Source organism: Meriones unguiculatus, chromosome 4 (genome assembly GCF_030254825.1).
Source record: "Meriones unguiculatus strain TT.TT164.6M chromosome 4, Bangor_MerUng_6.1, whole genome shotgun sequence".
Lineage (NCBI taxonomy): Eukaryota > Metazoa > Chordata > Mammalia > Rodentia > Muridae > Meriones > Meriones unguiculatus.
Genome location: NC_083352.1, coordinates 124,812,627 through 124,830,420, shown reverse-complemented (window position 1 = coordinate 124,830,420; position 17,794 = coordinate 124,812,627). Strand labels below are relative to the sequence as shown.

The 17,794-nt window shown below is 45.5% G+C and overlaps 1 long non-coding RNA gene and 1 pseudogene across 1 annotated transcript; both read left to right on the top strand.

The window, feature by feature from the left end:
* The first annotated feature begins 8,099 nt into the window (after positions 1-8,099).
* Positions 8,100-11,112, top strand: LOC110554554 (suppressor of cytokine signaling 5-like; annotated as a pseudogene).
* A 111-nt stretch (positions 11,113-11,223) lies between these two features.
* LOC132653762 (uncharacterized) lies at positions 11,224-17,017 on the top strand. The gene is made up of 3 exons (XR_009591621.1): positions 11,224-14,037; positions 14,218-14,385; positions 15,376-17,017. It is a non-coding gene; the product is annotated as an uncharacterized LOC132653762 (long non-coding RNA).
* The last annotated feature ends 777 nt before the right edge of the window (positions 17,018-17,794 follow it).

Sequence of the window (17,794 nt, the reverse complement as noted above, 5' to 3'; positions counted from 1 at the left end):
GCTCAACTAAAAGATAAATCAATAATAAATATTAATAACCCACAGCATTGATATTAGCTCTTCTATGAAAGTCCAGTAGAATTCTGCACTAAAACCATGTGGCCCTGGGATTTTTTTTGTGGGGGGAGGGAGAGACATGTAATCACTGTTTCTATTTCTTTAGAGGTTCTCGGTACATTTAAATTGTTTGCCTGTTCTTGATTTAACTTTGGTCAGTGCTAGCTATGAAGAAAATTGTCTGTTTTGGTTAGATTTTCCAATTTTGTAGAGTACAGGATTTTGAAAGAAGACCTGAAGATTCTTTGAATTTCCTCAGTGTCTGTTGTAATCTGGCCCCTTTCACTTCTGATTTAGTTAATTTGGGCACTGTCTCTCTGCCTTTTAGTTAGTTTGGCTAAGAGTTTGTTTATCTTGTTGATTTTCTCAAAGAACCAGATCTTGGTTTTGTTGATTTCAGCCTGAGTTTGATTATCTCTTGCCATCTACTCCTCTTGGGTGTGTTTGCTTCTTTTTATTCTAGAGGTTTTAGGTGTGAGATCTCTCCAATTTCTTGTGAAGGCACTTAGTGTTATGAACCTTCCTGCTAGCACTACTTTCATCATTTTGATTATTTGTCCATCTGTGTGAAAAGGGTATTGAAGTCTACTAATATTAATTTGTGTGGTTTTATGTGTGAGTTAAGTGTCAGTAATGTTTCTTTTATGAATGTGGACATCCTTGCATTTGAAGCATATATGTTCAGAATTGAGATGTTACCTTGGTGAATTTTTTTTTTCTCTGATGGGTATTATTTTGATTAATTTTGATGGAAAGTCTAATTTGTTAAATACTAGAATGGCCACCCCAGCTTTCTTCTTGGGTCAATTTGCTTGGAAAAACCAACCATTTTCCAGCCCTTTACTCCAAGGTAATGTCTATTTCTGTTGCTGAGGTTTTTGTTTTCTTGTTTGCAGCAGAATGATGTATCCTGTGTCTTTCCTGTTTTCTTTCTTCCTCTTTCCTTCTTTCTTTTCTTCTTTCTTTCTTTCCTTCCTTCCTTCCTTCCTTCCTTCCTTCCTTCCTTCCTTCCTTCCTTCCTTCCTTCTTGAGAAGAAAGGGGTTATTTTGGTTCACAGTTCCAAGGTATGATTCAGCATGGTGGAGGAGTCATGGTAGCAGGAGCTGGAGGCAGCTGTCCAGATTACATCCACAGATAGGTAGAAGAAAGAATGGCAGTGCTCAGCTCCCATCCTAGTTAACTCTTGTATTGGTGTGAAGAGACACTATGACCAAGGCAAGTCTTATAAAGAAAAAGATTTAATTGGGCACTTGCTTACAGTTTTAGAGGCTTAGTCCATTATCATCATGGCAAGGAGCAGAGCTTCCAAAGCCTCAGTGACACACTTCTTTCAACAGGGCCACACTCCTAATCTTTTCAAATTTTACCACTCCTTAGCAAACAAGCATTGAAATCTATGAGTCCATGGGGCCATTGTTATTCAAATCACCACAGCTCCATTTCTCATTTGTATTTGGTCCATAACTCTAGCTCATGGAACAGTTGCTGGATCCTCTTTTCACATCAGTTCTGATAACCTGTGTCTTTTTATTGGGGAATTGAGTCTATTGATGCTAATACACATGAATGTCGAACGATTGTCAATTCCTGTTATTTTGATGTTGGCAGTGTTAGTGTGTGTGTTTGTGAGTGCTCTCTTTTTGTTTTTGCTGGTGTGGCATTATTTATTACCTGTGTTATCTTAGATGTAGTTACCTTTCTTGGGTTGGACTTTTCCCTCTAGTATCTTCTGTAGGACTGGATTTGTGGATAGATATTGTTTAAATTTTGTTTTGTCTTGGAATATCTTGTTTTCTCCACATATTGAGAGTTTTGCTGTGTATAGTAGTCTAGGTTGGCATTTGTTGTCTCTTAGAGGCAGCAAGATACCTATTCAGGCACTTCTAGCATTTAACATCCCTGTTGAGAGTGTGGTGTTATTCTAATAGGTCTGCCTTTGTAAGTTACTTGGCCCTTTTCCCTTGTGGCTTTTAATATTCTTTCTTTGTTCCATAGATTTAGTATTTTGTTTTTTATGTGGCGAGAGGATTTTCTTTTCTAGTCAAGTCTAATTGGTATTCTGTATATTTCTTGCATGTTTATAGGCATTTCTTTATTTAGTTTGGAGGAGTTTTTTCTATGACTTTGTTAAAAATATTATCTGGTCCTTGAAGGTGAGACTCTTCCTTCACCTCCTTTTATTCCTATTATTCTTAGGCTTTTGATAGTATCCTATATTTCCTGGATGTTTTGTGTCAGGATCTATTGTTATTATTTTTTGCTTTAACATTTTACTTAACTTATGAGTCAGTTTCTTCTATCATATTTTCTACACCTGAGATTCTCTCTTCCATCTCCTGAATTCTGTTGGTGATTCTTGCATCTGCAGTTCCTGTTCTCCTCCCCAACGAAAATTCCCCCTCGTTTGTGTTTTCTTATTGAGTCTACTTCCATTTTCAGGTCTTGAACAGTTTTATTAACTTCCTTCATCTGTTTTGTTGAGTTTTTATGTATTTCTTCAAGGAATTTATTTGTGTCCTCTTTAAAGGCCTCAACCTATTTGATTGTATTTTTTTATTTATTCAAAAAAAATATTAGTTTCTTCTTTCTTGGCCTCTATCATCTTTGTTAAGTTGGATTTAAGGTAATTTTCTTGTGCTTCACCTGTTTTCAGATATCCTGGGCCTGCTGTGGTATGATAGGTGGGTTCTGTTGGTGCCATATTACCCTGGCTCCAGCCATTTGTGTTCTTACTTTGGCCTTTAGATATCTGGTTGTCTCTGGTGCTGGGAGGTCTTAGGCAGTGCAGGCCAGTTGTGGACCAGCAAATGGAGTGCTGGGGAGCTGGTGTGCTTTATACATCTGGTGGTCCCTGATGGCCAAAGGGGGCTGAGAATCCAGGTAGGGCTATGGTTGGTGAGAGGGTACATGCCTGTGGGGTACAGGGCATAGCTCACTGCTGCTGGGCTTGCCCAGGGACAGCCAGCAGGTGGGTGGATGAGCTGTTGTGTTTTCACCTGATGATCCCAAGTGGCTGCAGGCCTCTGTGGATGGAGGCACTGTAAGTGTTCTGTGTTGGGTCCTATGGAAGCAGATGAGCAAGATCAGCAGCCATGCCAGGGACTTTAGGCAGGTTAATTGAGGTTTCAGGGTCTGAGGCCTATAACAGGAGAGTAGAGTTCACTGGGGGAAGTCCCATTGTCATCACAGGACAGAACATACACAAGTCCACAGAGGTAGGACAGGGACTTGTTTATGTTGGAGAAGATCTCTGAGTGGTGATCACAGCTATTGTGTGAAGGGGCAGCTTCCTGTGGGGAGTAGCCTTGAGTTGGTAGTTCTCAATCAACCTTCTTTGTGAAGACAGAGTAAACATCATGAGGGATTGTGTCACTGAGAAGAAAGTATACACTGTACATGAACCATGGAAACTAAATGGGAAAAGCACTATTGAATCCAGTTCCTTGATTTGCACTGCTCCGTTATGTCATTTTCTACCTCTAAGCTACCCAAGTAAAATATGACACAAAGTATGAATGTGATTTTTTAATTTTCTAGTGCTTTTTAAGTGGAACGACGATGCTGGGATCATAGTTCAGTAGAAGACTATGTGTCTAAAAAATCTGAGGCCCAAGATCCAAGTACTGACATTCATATCCCGAAATAGTTACAAACCCAAGCAAAATCGAGATTCAGAAATACATTTTTCTTTCAAAATACTGCAAAGTCTGATCAATTTAACAAGTTATTATTGTAAAGCCCAATCCCTTGTGTTTTCTTGGTCAGGCTTGCATTGCATGTGTATTTCATTCTTAAAGGAACATTTGCATGTAGTCATTTACAGAGCTACCACCTCTGCTCATCCTGATATATATGGACAGAGAGACTGTAACTAAATTCATTTGCTACCATTGGCCAAACTTGAAAGGATCTCACTTCATTCTTATTCCTTACACCTACCAGCATCCACCACGAACATACCCAGTAATATGAGCTGTGACTCCATATGAAAGAGGCATGAATTTGGTTTAGCCCAGCGAGAGTTTTATTAATGTGAATGAGTTGCCAGTATTAAAATAAGAAATACAGTATGGTCAGTAGAGAATCTGGTGATGCTTTGAATATTTATGTCTTGGAGGAGACCAAGATTAAGGAGAGGACAGTTCTTTTTTATTTTTTTATTTTATTAAATTTTTATTTTTAATATTAGTTACAGATTGTTAACTTTGTATCCCAGCTGTATCCCACTCCCTCATCCCCTCCCAATCCTACCCTCCCTCCCGCATTTCCTCCCTGCCCCTTTCCAAGCCCACTGATAGGGGAGGACCTCCTCCCCTTTCATCTGACCCTGGTTTATCAGGTCTCTTCAGGACTGGCTGCAAAGTCCTTGAGAGAGGACATGAAAGGGCTTGAAAGGGTTAGACTAACTTTGTAACCTATATGTCTTCTAAAGCCTATAGGTTTGAGTTTTAGGTCCAGGTTAAGCTAAAGCCTCTTAGTACCTTTCCAGAGAGTAAAGAAATGTGACCCTATCTGTGAGGACAAATATAAAAAAGGGGCAAGCAAGCAATGACCTTCACTCAGCAAAAGAACGACCAGACCCTTGTCCTTGAGATAGCGTTTCTTAGCAACAAACCTAGACTTCTTCTGAGTAGCTTCTGACCTCCAGCCAAGAGCCCGCAGCCCTAATCTTCAAGGATGAGCTAACCACCCCCACCTTCAATTGCAGCTACATCCACACTTGGCAGGACTGGCCAAGCTTGAGCACCTAAGACTAATCAATTATCTTACTTTATAGCTTCCTCATCCAATCCTAAATTGCCAAAACTAGAACTTCAAATCTCCCGCAATTTTTCTTTTAAAAACCTAAAGGCCTTTGTCTACCGGTGCCACTCTTTGCTGACCAGCAGGGGTGACCCTGTTGTACAATGGTTAATAAACCTCTTGCTTTTGCAACGAGTCTTGGTCTAGGGGAGTTTCTGGGAAGGGCACGATTGAACTCCTGAGCTGTGAGACCCCAGGTCTTACATAACAAAGCAGCTTGCCAAGCAAGTAGCTCTCCACAGAACAGATACTTGCTCGTTGCTTAAGTGAAGGGGTCAGCGGGATTGGGAAGCTGTTATGACTGGGATTAGCACTCATTTTCTGTGTGGAAAGTTCTAGTCTGGGACTGCTAATCCTTAATGCTTCTCTGGAGATTTTTAATGGCCCTGCCTTTGTCCCCAACATCCTAGTACTTTCCATTAGAGAAGACTTCTTGTACACAGAGAAGGAAGCTCTTTCCAAGGTGGTTTAGGACAGGCACCACAGACCTGGGATGGCCTCTGACAGAGCAACCTCCCCTAACAAGTAATGAAATTGCAGACATCACAGTCCTGTGTCCACAGCCTTCCCAGTGTGAGGACAGTCACATGTGCTTCCCACCTGTGTTGTCTCCACAGGGACAGTAGGGAGGTGAGCTGCAGTTCCCAGTCCCACTGCGTGCAGCAGGAAGAAGCCCTATCCCAGGTCATGCAGCTAGCAGTGGGAAGAGTGAGGATTTGAACCCATGTCCTCCCTGTCCTTTTTACAGGCTCTGACCAGACCCCTCCAAATTCCCTCACCACCCTTATGATGCTCTAGACACTTCCCTGACCATCATGTCAAGAATATCCAGGTACAAGTTGTTAACCTATGTAGTAGCAATACACCTGAGGTCACCACCTCCAACTGTCGCCCTCATCCAGGCTGTGTTTCTGAGTTGTGAAAACCTCTCTTAACAAGATTTCAGTATGAACCTTGGCTCTGTGCCCTATAGCTGGGAACAGGGTTTTCATGGATTTGTGGAACATGATGTCATGTAGCCATAAAGACGGTGAAGGAACACTAGCCCACTTGAGTATGTGGATCTAGCAGGCTTTGCCCTTCTCCTGCCTTGCTAAAAACTGTTAGACTACATTCCTAAAGCTAGCCCCCAAAGTCCATTCCCTTATTTGGCCTATTCCTTCTCCTGAGGCTGACTAGCAAGGTCCAGCTATCAAAGTATTATAGCCCAGCATTCAGCCTCTCCTCTGGCTCACCTAATTAACATACCCTATTAAAGCTTATCCTAACACAGGGTTTCTCCCTTTATCTTTTTAAACCTCCATTTGCTTATGGGCCATTTGCCTATGGGTCTGTTTCCTCTCTATCCAGAGACAGTTCTTTGCTCCATTTTGGGACAAATGTCCCTTTATTCTCTCCTTTCTTTCCTTCCCTTCTCCCCCTTCCTCTGCTTCCTGTCTTTGTGTCTTATTCCCTGCCCTCTGTCCCTCCAGGGCAAATCTCCTTGGTCTTGGGGGACCTGAGCCGATACAATTCCTTTGAGAGGATCTGCATACAGAAGCAAGCCATGGCAAGGCCCCAGCAGGCTCTGACAGCCTGACTACCAAGAATTACAAAGTCATCATGTCCACAGCTATGGTGACCTCATGTTGAGTACAGGCCCTCAGGGCTTCCTGGGTAGCAGTGGTCCATCTCTGTGCTGTCCCAGAGCCCAAGGCCCAGCCCCCACCTGTTTCTATGCTGTTCTGGATTGACATGTGCTTGACAGGGCTTGGTGACCAGTTCAAACATCGGTCCTGTGGAAAACTGGATGTACAATCACAGGGACAGTCTTGCCAGCTGGATACAGCCTGATGACAGTGCAAGGACTCAAGCACTGAGTTTCAACCCCTGTGTGTCCTTGGCAGTTGTGAACCTCTCAAAAACTTGTTTCTTCCACTGGAATATGAGGCTCTCTCTCAAAGTAATCTGCTGACAATCACCAAGCTCAATAAAGAAGTGTATCTAACCTGAAGGCCAGGCAGGAGGCAAATGACCGAATCTACCCTCAGAGAGGAGGTGCACTGTTCATGGTTCACACAGGTGGCTGCCTTCTGGAACAGCTGCTCCCATGCTCAGTTGCAACATAGGCCCCCTTTTTTCATCTCACCAGAGCCCCTTCTTAAATGTTGTTTTTATTTCCTCAGAAGAGGGTCTGAGATGAGAGACATACCCAAGCTTTGTGAATACATAACGTGGCTGAGCTCAGAGCATTTCTGTCTCTGTTCTATCCATCCCTAGACATGGAAGCTTCTACCCTCTGTACAATCTAATCTTCTTTAAGCCTGGACCTTGGAGACTTCAACTTCCAGCCTCCCTCTTCTAACCTAGGCCTAGAATGTTTTCAGCCTCTGAGACTTACTGCCCACCCTTTCTAACTCTTTCTGAACTCTGGCTGGATGGTTCAATTCAGCTGTTCTGGCTCAAACTCCTCTCCAAGATGAATGATTAAATTTGGATTCTTTCAGCTTCTGATTGAATTGCTCTGTTTGGGAAAAAAAAATGCCTCTTAACTCCATTAACTTCACTTCACTGACTGCACTAGCTGAATGGAACGGAACAGAACTTCATGAACTCAACTGCGTTCAACTGAACTGCACAAAACCCAACTTCTCTCCCTCCCTGCACTGCTCTTAAGTAGCCTCTCCTTCCTGTCTGGTCTTAGGAGAGTTGGGCATATCCTAACTCTGACTCATTCTGTCAAAGCTTTCTCTGATTCCTCTCTTTGTCTGCTCCTTAATTAGATGTCATTGTTTTGGATTAAAGGTGTATGCTCTGAGTGTGTTTATATTCCAGCCAGATCACAGAGACTTAAGTCTTTGGATGTGATCCCTGGCCAGAGCAGTCATGCTGCTGAATTAAAACCTACTCCTTCTGTCCTAACCCTCCCTTCAAGGTCACTGGGTTAAAACAAGATGAAGTAGGACAGCTCCTAGTGGCAAATAAAGGAGATCCATCATTGCTAATTGTCTACTTATAGAGGCTAATACTTCTGCAGTCCATACTGTGAAGAGCTGTGCACATTAGCCACAGGGGTGGGGAGTAGAGTTGAGGTTCTGGAATTCAGAGAGGGGTGAGCTCGCCAAACTTAAGATGGAAGTCACCTACAAGTCTAGAGTTCAGCCGTTTCTGTCCATGATGTTTTGGGCACCCATATTTCAGCTATGGTCGGAGTTCACATTTATCTGACCTAAGAAAAACCAGTCTTTTATTTTTGTTTTTATCTCTTTATTGTGTTTGTATGTGGGTGAAGTTAGAGTGCAAGTATACATAAGGCCATGTGTCTTTTGACGTCAGAGGATAACTTTCAGGAGTTATTCTCTCCTTCCACCTTTTTGTGGGCTCTGGAGGGCAAACTGGGGTCTTTGGGGCCATGAAGCAAGTGGACACGAACTCACTTATTTTCCTCTTAGTTTTACTGGAATTTTTCTACTCTAAGAAATAATGGCGGCGGGGGAGGGGGCGACTGGAGGGAAGAGGCTGGGAAGGGGTAGGGGGGTCATCCGGTCTCCTGGTTCTGTCTGGAGGTCAGGAGCAGAGGACAGGACGCTCGCACATTCTAGCTGGCGAGGGGGCGGGCGGACTCGCCCTGTCGCTGACCGCGCTGCCCCGGTCGGTTCCTCCCGCCTGGCCGCAGGTGCCCTCAGCGAGTCGCGCGGTGTGTCCTGCCCAGGGTCCCCGCGGCCGCCCAGCGCCCTCAAGAGGCCGCCTCTCCTTGCCCGGGTCCTCGCGCCCGGCACAGTCCTTCTCGGGCGGGCGTCTCTGCACCTCGGTGCCGGTGGCAGTGCCCTGGGACTGGGATGGATGCGCCGGGAAGAGGAAGCCAAGCCGGGCACTGAGTCCCCGCGCACTGTGCCGCGCGCGGAGTGGGCGCTTGCGCGCAGTAGGCTCTCGCTCTTCCGATCAGCGGAGAAAGTGGGGAAACCGCGGAACGAGTTCAAAGACAGTGCCAGAACCTCTTCAACCACGAAGGAGGAAGCGTAATGAGAATGTGGGGAGGGAAGAAGAAATGTTCCGGGTCCACAAAGACCCAGAGCTCACTGGGTATTGAGCAAGGGGCTCAAGCGGCCTTCCGAGGCGAGAGCGGTGCTGTGACACGGACAGCGTCTCCAGCGGGGTAGCCGGGGCAGCCGCTCTCGGAGGCAGAGGCTCCGGGGCGCTGTGGGTTTGTGTTTCCCCGTGAGGGCTTACAGCAGGCAAAGCCGCTCTTTCCCAATGAAAGAAAAACACATCTTTCTGGATTTATGCTGGAGAAATGCCCCCTCGGATCTAGCACAAAGTGGCCTTTGATTAAACAGCATACCGCCCCTGTGAGCCACGTTCGGCATTTTCCGGCCCTTTTGGGCCCTCACCGGTGTCTGCAGAAGGTGACGGGAAAGGCTTCGCGAGACCAGAAGGCATCGACGAGAGGGCGGACCCCCCTCCCAATGCACAAAGACGCATCAGAAGCTACTGCACAGGTCAGTCCTGTTCCGGATTTGCTTCGGATCACGGGGAACCCGCTTCTGGGGCGTGGTGGACCGACACGGAACAGATGCCCTTCCGGAGGGGGAGCCTGAGGGCACGTTTTTGCGCAGGCGCTTTGCGCAGGAGGACCACCCCTTCTCTGTGAGCTTCCTCCGCTGCACCAGACCCCTGCACGTCCGAGTGGAGCAGAGGAACCGCAACTTCAGCTTCCATGCCCACGACCCTTGCGCGTGTCACTCCTCCACTGTCACTGGGCTGCTCGAACACTGAAGATCCCGGCTCTTGCACGGTTTTCGAACCTTTGCTTACGATATCACTGAATAGGACTTTTCCCCGCAGTGATCCGCAGTAGCAGGGGATTGATGGGCTCCCTCTACAATCCGTGTTACAGGACTTTTTTTTTTTTTTAAGTATCATTGTAAACAAAAAGTCAGGGTTCGCTGGTTAGAAAGAGAACCTGTCCCCCAAAAGGCATTACCTAGTCAGCTCTCATTTGCATCACAGAGTGCGCGTGCACAGAAGCACAGTCAACCGCCAGGATTCCCACCCAGAACGTGAGTTTAGTTGCTAGCCTCTGTCCCGTGGGATCTGCCGTTAATCAGACGAACAACAGGATGATTTCACAGTCCAGTAGAGCTGTGAAAACAGCCAGGCAGTGGGCAGTTTGATTTTAAGCGACCGTGACAACCGAGCAAGGCAACTCTGGGGCATTTGCTTTGAGAATTTGTTAATGTTGGGTGGGTTATTTCAACAGTGTGACTAATGTTTGAAATAATTCTTTTCTAAGAATTTTTCTTGCAAAACTAGTGACGTTTTTAGTTACTATAAATAAGTAAATAAAAGACAGCCTTCCTTTTAGAGAAAAAAAAAGTGCAATTTTTCTGGCCACAGGGCATTGGGCAGGGTCAGTGTGGTTTGTAGCCAGTCTCCCTTTCTCCTCAAAGAAAAACTCTCAAGTAAACCAAGCTTTATAAGATCGTCATTAAAACTTCAGACTTAAAGGTGAGCAGCAGAGGCCTGTTTAAAAGTGTGACGCAAGCTGTGGGATTGCTTCCTAAGCCGACCTGTGCGGTCCACACATTGCTTCATCAGAGTTGGACTTTTTCCTGTGCCCTGGAGTCTGTGAACCTGGAGGGAAATGAGGGTGGAAGATGCCCAGACACATCAGATAATAGTTACCTCACTGGCTGCTGGAGTTCAGTTGTGTTAAACTGTGAGTAATCATTTGGACGGTGGTAGTAATCTCTTTGTTGTAAGCTCGCAGCTGAATTACTAAAGTACAATTTATATTATACAGTTTCAGCGCAGTTAACTCTTAACAGAAAACCTGAAGTCTAAGCTGCAAGTTTAAAAGGTACAGTACAGCCATGATGCCTACAAATAACTTCACTTGGACCTTTCTGTCACTTAGAAGAGAAACGCAGCTTGAGCGAACACTTCGGGAAGTGTTGACTCCTCGTGCTGCTTCTGCATGTTGGACTGCATTCTCAGGTCTGTCCTAGACATCTGCACGGCAGGAGCCAAGCCCCCTCTCGTGTCTGTTACTGTTCAGTGTAACCGCTGCCTAGCGCCCCTCCATACCTGTTGCTTCAGGAGGCGGTTTATATCCCTGTGGCTATTGCCAGGGCCACAGAAAAGAAATTCTATATCTGTATGCAACACTAACTCTTTGAGAGCCGGCATACATTTCTGCTTGCTGTGCCTTGTTCTGGATGCTTTTTTATACTAATAAAGTATGTTTGGTGTTCTTGTCAAAAGAAAGGGAAGGAAGGAAGGAAGGAGGGAAGGGAAGGGAAGGGAAGGGAAGGGAAGGGAAGGGAAGGGAAGGGAAGGGAAGGGAAGGGAAGGGAAGGGAAGGGAAGGGAAGGGAAGGGAAGGGAAGGAAAGGAGGGAGGAAGGAAGAAGGAAAAGGATGGCATTTGGGGGAAGGACATTAAACAAAGTCACCTAGGAAGATAGTTTTAAATAACGAAGCTTGAGTCAGTGAGATGGTAAGGGATGTCATTATTGCCCCTCACAGCACCTCTTACTGAGGCTGGCTCTGCCCAGGAGGGGTGATTAGGGCTCTCAGATACAGGGCAGGTACACAGGTCGGGTGAGCAAAGCAATCTGAAAGCCATATTCTACCTTACTTATTGTATGACCATAAGCTGGCGTCCTTCCCAGTTTCTACATGATAAAATGGGAGATCCTAGGCAAACACTAACAATGTCCCAACAGAACGTTCTTTCATTGATTCATTCTGGGTCTTCTTCCCAACAAACACTAAAATGGCCTTTTCTTAGCAGGCTCAGGGTCCAATGCTCAAGCCTTAGTCTTGGCAGAAGTTCCTCTCCACACATCATTGCCACCCACCCTTCTTGCGAGACTTTTTGGCTAGAGCATCTTGGCTAACCTTAGGTATTTGGTTTTTTGGAATCTCCTTAGACTGTTCTGTAACTGTGGCTTGCCTCTCATCGTCTGACCACAATATAAGTCCCCCATCATCCCTGGAGACTATTCAGAGAAACAAGGATTTCCTGTGCATTATTCTCCAAACCAGTGAGCAGGGGCTGCCCTGACATGACCCCCATACGAGGGTCTTTAGGAGGCTTTAAGGAAAGAAGCAGAGGGAAGGTATTGTTTGTGTGTGTCAGGGAAGTTTTGACTCTATCAAATTTGAAGACAAATGATCATTGTGTCAGACTTACAACAGCCTAGACTCATGTGGGTTCTGTTGACTGTCCAGGTTTTAGCATCAATGACTTGTCTTATTGTATAGCGAAAGGCTTCATACTGGAGTCTAAGTTCAACACAAGTCATACCTGCACCCTAAAGATTGTGTTGGCCCAAGCTTGGTGGAGACGGACAGTGGGGAACCTAGAACTGGCCTCTGGGGAGGGGCTTGGAACTACCATCAAGGAACGCTTGAAGTTTCACTAAAGTAGGAGAACAGACTTAGGTGGCAAAGTGAAGCGGAACCATGTTTCCAGCAGAGAACGCAGTGAACACAAGGGCCCTGAGGAGAAAGAGGACAGGCTGGAGTCAGTTGACTTTCTAAGCCCCTGTCCCTCTGCTCCCCGGGCTGTGGTTCTAAAAGTTCCCTTCCCTTCCCGACCTTGACCTCTCATCTCTAGAACAAGTCAGCTTTGTTCACTTTGTTATAATTGTGTTGTTTTTATTAGTTTTAAATTAACTATACAAAATAGTGGGCTTGCTATGGTCTTTTTATACATACTTAGTTCTTATCCCTCTCCCTTCTCTGCTGTCCTTCCCCGTCCCTACCCTCTGCTAATCTTTACCGCCTTCCTTCTACTTTCACATCACATGCATTTTCTGCTCTCTCTTTCTCCTGTTCTCTTCCCTTAAGATCTCTTCTGTCCTTTTTTGTTTCATTATGGCACACAGATGCACACATGCAAATACACATAAATCCAAACTTAAATATTTCTTGCACATAACAGAATATAGGGTATTTTTGCTTTCTGAATTTGGCTAATTTTTCAAAAACACAATGACCTGCAGCTCCAACCATTTTCATATATATATATATATTACTATTGGGGCATAACATTCTATTGTGCACTTGGCCTCACTTTCTTTATCCACTCCTGAGGGTGAGCATCTCTGCTGTCTGCATTTCTTATGTTGTGAACAGAAGTGCTTCTGTCTTGTAGGAAGACAAGTGTGAGAGTGACAGGTCTTCACTGTGGGTCCCTGCTTCCTCTTCTTTCACCTATGATCACCTGGGTGTCAGGACCAAAGATGTTCCAACTTGGAAGCCTTGTTGTCTTGGACAGCCTGATCACTGGGACCTCAGAACCGCTTTTTTGTAATATGGGCAGTAATGTGCATAATTTGGACATTCTGAATTCTTTCTCTGGAAGTCAGAGTCAGTAAAGTTGCTATGAGCCAGCTTGCCGCAGGAGTCACCCTAATGAACACTCTGTCTGCAATATCAGAGCCTGCCGGGAGGGGGCAGTGCTGTCCTTATGTGGGGGTCACTGAGGACTATGCAGCCATTCATTTCCTGCCTCACTCACTTATCTTTTTAGAAATAAACTGTCCTATGACATTACATCCTTACAGGGTCTTGCCAATATATGCACAGGATAAATTCTTTAAAGAAAAATTTCAAAATTTTAGGAAGTTTGCATTTTAAATCGCGGTAGCTATTGAGGGTACTCCCCTATCCACTTTCTCTAGCAGTCTGTGTGGCCTGTCTCCCAACCCTTTGCATGCAGTAACTTTTAACTGGTTTGCCATTATCTGAGATAAGAAAATGAAACTCAGTTCACTTTTCATTTCTCTAATTCTAACTGTTCTCACATCTTAATACCTTTATTACTGGATTACATAATTTAACTAAAGTGTTGTGTCAAACGATTAGCATCTATTTCTGTAGTTTGTTTTCCTTTTCTTATTGATCTGTGTTGAGTGTCTAGAAACGAAGGACATCAGCCCACTCCGGTTATACGTTCTTGAACTATCCACATTCCTATTTAATGGCACCTCTGTTCTCTGCTGTAGAAGAATGGATGCCTGGCAGTCCTTACAGGAAGATGTAAGCCCATGCATGCTGCCTTCAAACCTTGTCAAGGTTTGGGCATCTTCCCAAGGTGAAGAAGGAACCATCTTCTCGTTTCACAGATGGGAGAATCAGAGTGGAGAGAAAATGGTACCAAGTTCAAGGTTGCCCAGGAAATTGTACGGTGAGTTGTAGCTAGCTAAGCAATGCCAGCTAAGTTGACCTTGTCAGCATCAATATAATAGGCAAAGCCTGTCCACAGTTGCAATTTTTGGATGACATTTCCTTGATTAAAAGTGTTTTTAATAGTTTGCTTTTATTTCTGTGTATGTATCTCTGTGTGTATGTCTGTGTGTGTCCCCAGAAGCCAGAAGAGGGTGTCAGATCCTAGGATTTATAGATGGCTATGAGCCTTCCAACAAAGTACTTGGAACTGAACTCTAGTGTCCCCCTCCCCCAAAGGAGCAGCAAGCACTGTTAACTGCTGTGCCGCCATCTCTCCAGTATCACCACTATACTGAAAACACAGATGGTACGTGGTCATACATGAATGCTTTTCTTAATGAAACAACTCATGTTCATATATATGTGTGTGTGTGTGTGTGTGTGTGTGTGTGTGTGAGAGAGAGAGAGAGATATGGTATCATTTTGGGAACCCTAATTGCTGCTGTAGCTGTGATAAAGTGGGAGGTATTTTTTTCTACTTCTGTGTTTCTTATAATCAAAACCTTCCTAGCAGGTAGGTTAAGCATAAGAACTAGGGTAAAGTGGATAAATTCTCACCCAACCTGGCTCTGGCTCTGTCATTCCTGCCCTATAGCTCCCACTTGCTCCCTGTTTCACACACACGAAAAACAAACAAACAAACAAAAACTTTGCAGGTATTGTGGAATATCACAATAGGGAACTTGCCCAAGTGCAAAATGACATTATATAGTGAGTGTTGGTCCAAGCCTGTGACTGTTACTCTGGGAGGAAGTTCTGTCCTGTGGGGAAGGGAAATCCAGGAAGCAGAGCATTTAAGCTGTATCCCAGCCTAGTTCCTGTAGGCCCTCCGCCCCACTGCTGGCCTCTCTGGTCTCAGTAGCCTTTTTTAAACAGGGAGCTGAATTGTGTCTGGGAACAAATACCAGCTCATTGCTTAAGTGCTGGGGACGGTGGAACCAGAAAACTGACACGACTGGGGATTTAGTATATGTTGGGGATAGAATGGCCTAGCCTGAGACACATACTTTTTAATGTGTCACTGGAGATTTTCAATGAGAAATTCATTGCAGTATACTTATGGTCCCACCATTGCCCCTGATAGACAAGCACATTATCTTCCAGGAGACTTCTGATATACAGATAGGAACTCAGAGCATCCAGCAAACCTGGGATGACCTCTGTCAGGCCAGCCTCTGCCCCCAAACTGCCTTTTATGTGTACAATGCAATGTAATGGCAAACATTACTGTCACCAGTGTCCACAGCCTGTCCTGCGTGAGGATAGTCACATGTGCTTCACAAATGTTTCTCTGCAGATGAATAGCCCAGAGGGAGGCTGCAGTTCCCAGTCCCACTTCATGGAGAAAGATAAAGCCCTATCTCCTGTCATGCAGTGAGAAGAGTGAAGATTTGAACCCATGTTCTCCAATTCCTGGTGCCAGGCTCTGACCAGATCCCACCAAGTCCCTTCACCAGCAACATAATGCACCAGACGCTTCTCTGTCCATCATGGACATGTCCATCATGTCCATCATGTCCATCATGGAAGATGTTAGTTAACCTATGTAGCAGCTAAGGCAACAGAAGCCACCAACTGTAACATCCCCAGACTATGGTCCTGGGGTGTGAAAACCCCCCTTGACGAGATCTCAACAGGGCCCTTATCTCTGTGACCCCTATCAGTGAGCAGGATTTTCATGAGTTTGTGCAACATGGTGGCAGGCAGCCAGTGAGAGGGTCACAAACAGAAGCAAACCATGGCAAGACCCCAGCAGGCTCTGACAGCATCATCATGTCCATGGCTATGGTGACCTCATGCTGAGTACAGGCCCTCGGGGCTTCCTAGGTAGCAGTGGTCCATCTCTGTGCTGTCTCACAGCCCAACACCCAGATCCCACCCGTTTCTGTGCTGTTCTGGCTTGACATGAACCCAGGGCTTGGTGACCAGTTAAAAAATGTGCCCCATGGGAAATGTGCCCCTGGGGATGCACAAGCCTAGGGGAAGTGCTGGCCTGCCAGCTGTTCACACCCTGATGTAGGTAGAAAGGCCAAGGCACTAGATTTCTACTCCCTCGTGTCCTTGGCAGCTGTGTGACTCTCAGAAACCTGTTCCTTCCACTGGAAAATGAGGCTCTCAAACCTGCCTCCTGATAAGTACGAAGCCCAATCAAGTGTATGATGGGAATGTAACCTGGAGGTCGGAGAGCAGGCAAACGATTGCATTTGCCCTCAGGAAAACCCCATACTTCTCACTGCTATCCTTCTCACTGCCTGCTGGAGCAGCTGCTCCCTCTCTCAGTGGGAGCTTAGATTCTGGGTTCTCAGCTCATCAAAGCCTCTTCCTATCTGAACCCCTTTAAAGATCACTAGTAGATAGAAACAGAAGCAGGACAGTTCCAGATGGTATATAAAGGTCAGCGGCCACTGCCAGTTGTCTGATTATAGAGGTTTGTGCCCTACAGTCCACATGTGAAGGGCTGTGCGCATGAGCCACAGGGTTTAGAGGTAGTGCTTGGACTCTCAAATTCAGAGGAGAGTGAGCTCACCATATGTGATAAGGCCGCCTGTCAGTCCCATAGTCAAGCTGTTTCTGTCACAGACAAGCTGGGGAGGTCAGAAACCAGCTTTGCTCAGAGTCCACAATATAGATGGCCTAAGAAACATCTGTATACTGCTTATATTTTTATATTGTGTGTATGATGTTCACATGTGAGTGCAGGGGTGTGTGTGTGTGACTGTGTGCCTGCTAAGGTCAGAGGGTAAACCTCCAGAGTGGGTTCTCTCTAAAACAGTTCCATGGGCTATGCTGAGAAAGCATAGGTCATTAGGCCTGTGAAACAAGTGTCTCTTCCATTGACCGATCTCACTGACTCAATGAGAGCTATGAGCTAGCATGAACAAAACATACATTTTCTGGCTGCAAGGTGGAGTGTAGGTCACGGCATCACTTCAGTTTCTCCCTGAATCACTTCAGTTTCTCCATGATGGAAATAAACTACTGCTCTACCCACATAGGAGGTGGGTCTCTACGGAAACCCCTTGTCTGTCTTTATTCATAAATTCTTTTTTTTTTTCCATGTCTTTTATTTATTTATTTATTTATTTATTTTCAATGCAGTTTATTCAGGAACATTGAACAATCCTCGGACCCCGGGGAAAGCCAGCCCACAGCTTAAATAGCCTCTGGGTAGCCAACCCAGGCGTGCCACGGGGGCAATGCAGATAGGTCCACATACATGGAAGCAAGCCAGATCCTCGGCCTTAGCCAAATGTGGAGTTGTTCGTGACAGAGAGCACTCACCATCGGGAAGGTGGAAGGCGGAAACCAGCTCCATCTTTAAGGCATAGCATTCCGCAGCTCTCTACAGTTCCCCCTTTTTGTTTTAGACGCATCAGGCAAGAGTAGAGGTCTGATCTCTGATATTAGAAATAAATTGGGACTTTGTACAGATGTTCATTTAGGTGTCATCCACCCAAAGAGCATCAGACCCGTCCAATACCTTTTTCTCAGAGGCGGGACCTGGGGCATCAATCCGCATGCAATCAGACATGCTCTTCTCTGGGTCCAAAGCGGCTGACCCTGAGTGCAGTGCTTAGCCTCGCATCCTGAGCGTATCATTTTAGCTTTTTATGGTATCCAGCCATGCTTGGGGAGAATGTCCTGCTTCAATGGCTGTAAAGGCCTGAATGATCATGGCTGCATCACACTGTTGTGAGACTCTAATCTTGCATATA